Source organism: Vidua chalybeata, chromosome 8 (genome assembly GCF_026979565.1).
Source record: "Vidua chalybeata isolate OUT-0048 chromosome 8, bVidCha1 merged haplotype, whole genome shotgun sequence".
In the NCBI taxonomy this organism is placed as follows: Eukaryota; Metazoa; Chordata; class Aves; order Passeriformes; family Viduidae; genus Vidua; species Vidua chalybeata.
In genome coordinates, this window is record NC_071537.1 from 8,595,177 (window position 1) to 8,598,433 (window position 3,257).

The window sequence follows — 3,257 nt, forward strand, 5'->3', positions numbered from 1 at the left end:
TTAATTTCTGGGAGAAAGTTTTGATGTGTGGGGGATGATCCCTGGGCAGCAGCCACAACCTGGCTGCTCCTGAGCCTGCAGCCCCTGCGCCGAGCGCTGCAGTTTGAGAGAGGCACCACTCGGTTTGGGAGGAGAGGAAGGGGCAGAAAGAAGCAGCTGGTGGGAAAGAAAAAATATGAGAACAAAACAGACATGAAAGATGTTTTAAATGTCATGTACGTATAGATCACAGGGGAACTTTGAAATGCTCGATTAAGTATTGAAGTAGCCATCACACAGTCCGTAACCCCTGACTGTTACAGAAGCCCCATGCAGGCAGGTACCGCTCGGGCTGCAGCATCCCCTGATGTCCAGTACCCGGCAGGAGCGCGAGTCACCGCGCGGCGAGGGACCGGGCACAGCGGCCCGCTCCCGGAACGGGGCCAGCGCCGCGCAATCCCGCCGGCTGCGGGCTCAGGTGGTGCAGCTTCCCGGCAAGGCTTGTGCCCTGCAGCGTGGGTGGCCCTGGCTCCGCAGGGCTGTGACCCGCGGCGCACGGACCTGCGTGGGGTGACGGCCCCACGGGGACGCTCCAGGGCGGCGATATCCCCCGGGGCTGTCGGAGGGTGAAGGTGCAGGCAAGAGGCGCGGTGGGGAGCGAGGGGTTCCGAGGCGGGGGGCATCCCTGGGTGGCAGTGTCCCCGCGTGGGGCCGCCTGTCCCCTGTGTCCCCGCGGCGCGCGAGCCACGAGAGGGCACTGACACACAACCGAAGGGATGGAGCGCGCTCGGCTCCTGCGCCAAACGGCGGCTCCGGCTGTGCCACCGCCTTCCCTCTCATTATATCTTTGGATAAAATTCCAGAACAAAGGAGCAACGCGAGGATATGCTCATTGCGGCGCGTTCCGACTGTCCCTGACCGGGTCTGAAACAAAACCGGGCGGGTAAATACCCGACAGTGAAACGCTTTGTGCGCCGGGAGCTCGTAAGATGAAATGAGACTTTCTGCTGCGGTTGTTTGTCAGGCTAAAATAATAATTGCATCGAAATTCATTTTTAATTAAACTGTTCGGTGTGCTCGGGAAATCTACATTGGCATGTATGGAGTGCCCATCATTGCTGTATCGGTGGGCTTTATCTGCACAATCAGTTAAGCTTAGTATATTTTAATTGAAATTCTTCCAGTCTTTCAGCTGTTACTTCCCCCCTCAGATTATCATTCATTCATATTATAGTTGCATTTCATGCTTATCCTATTCTGAGTGATTAAAGGAATTGTTCTGCCATTATATTTAATGCTTCCCTCACTTTCACAATCACTTTTATTATAAACTCTTGCTGTTATGAGGGAATTTGGTGCAAATCAGTTCACACCTTTTTGTTAGCTACAAACCAGATGTAAGAAACCTCAGCATTAAAAACATGCAGAAGTTAATGACTGTCATTCTTGATAACAGAAAATATGACACTAAGATAATATGAAATATTTAAAACGTAACTGGAATATGCAAGATGTAAGTCCTGAAATAATTTTAGCAAAATATACCCCCACAATTTCCAGGTGACAACCAAAAATTAAAAAAGGAATGAAAAGACAGCCTGTTTATGTCCTGTTTTTACACAACACATTTTATTTTACTTCATGTAAATAAATTTCTTTTTAAATTTTTATTGAACATTCTTAGCTTATCTTACTGTGACAAAAAAAAAAAGGAAACAGAAAACCAGGAGATTTACAGGTTTCTTGTATGAAAGAAAAATGTTAAAATTGAAAATATTTAAGGAAGAGAGATCATGATTTGCATTTCTCCAATAAATCAAAATATTAACTTAGTTTAAAAAAATTCTGCAGATCGTTATATCAGTTAATACTGTCTTAGGATTGCATTTTTTACTGAAACCCCTGAAAATGCATTTTTAACCTCTATTTGATATTTTTTGTCTCTCACCTCACCCGTAAGGCACTATTTTCAGTTTAAGTCTTGGTGCTGAAAGCTGCAATCCTGAGCAGCCCGCATTCCCAACCTCTGTTAGAAACAAAAGAGACAGGATGCAGAGGGAAGCTCAGAGAAAGGAACAGTGTTGGAATTTGATTTTACTTCAATGGGAAGCATGACATAAGTGAGAAGAATTAGTGTGAGTACAGTTTTGGAGGACAGCAGTCCACTTCTAGTGCTGACAAGGGAGAGGACTTAACCTAATAGTTTGTTTCCACACCTCAGGGCCATGAGCCTCAGTAACATCCACCACATTCCTCCTGAACGAGGCATTTATTTCAGTTTCTGAAAATTCTTACCAGCCATAACAGCATCATTCTGGCACTCAGTGTGGACCTGCACCTTCCATTAGGAGCTGCAAGGGCCCTGGGAGTGAAGCTGTGCTGAGCAACCCATGGTCACCTGCTCAACAAGATTACAGGGAACTTTGCCATTTGTATGTCAACATTTAGACCTCAGGAGTTTTTATCTAAATCCAGATCATTTATGTGAGTCTGTCTATACCAGTATGACAAGCAGAAAAAAAAAAAAAAAAAACCCAAAAAAACCCTTTCTCTAAGAATATATATTGCCTGGTGATGGTTTCCTAAGGAAAAAGCAGGTTTTCCTCTCTTGTGCTAAATTTCAGAAAGCTTGTACTTAGGGACACCTTTTCATGGCTTACACATAGGCTCTGGCAAATTGTTAATTGTGCATCCAAATCACTGACTTGCATCCATGATATATCTCAAAATAGAGAAGAAATACTTAAACAGATGGGGAAAATACTTGCATATAACATAGCTGCATATATTCTGTATGATTCTATTATATATCTGTATGTGTATGCATGCATGGAAATTCTGCATAGGGCAGAGGGGGAACAGCACACTGGAAATGCACCCCAGTTTAGTGTAGTAAATTCCTGGTTGTACTGTCTAAGGGGAGTACAAGACTTGTCTGGCTCCTGGGCAGATGACCGGTCTGCAGCACGCTCTGTGTTTTCCAGCTGTGAATCTCCCATGGCCCATAAAGTCTCGGCAAACATCTCCTATTGTTCCGAGCAGCATCTCGCGATGCAGGGAGAGCTGATCTCCTGAGCGATCCCCTCCCAGCGGACAGCCCAGCCTGACATCAGCACCCCCACCTGCGCTCTCTTCTCTCCGGCAGCCCTGGGACACACACGGGCCAATCTCCTGCCCGCTGTGAGCAAACGCCAGCCCAGCAGTGCTCCAGACACACTCTCCTTCGGGGAGGGGGGCAGAAAAATATATTTTCAAATTCGACTTCCTTCCCCACGTTC

The 3,257-nt window shown here is 46.5% G+C and overlaps 1 long non-coding RNA gene across 1 annotated transcript; it reads left to right on the forward strand.

The window, feature by feature from the left end:
- Nucleotides 1-219: 219 nt before the first annotated feature.
- Nucleotides 220-1,031, forward strand: LOC128791640 (uncharacterized). The gene is made up of 2 exons (XR_008432100.1): nucleotides 220-611; nucleotides 843-1,031. It is a non-coding gene; the product is annotated as an uncharacterized LOC128791640 (long non-coding RNA).
- The last annotated feature ends 2,226 nt before the right edge of the window (nucleotides 1,032-3,257 follow it).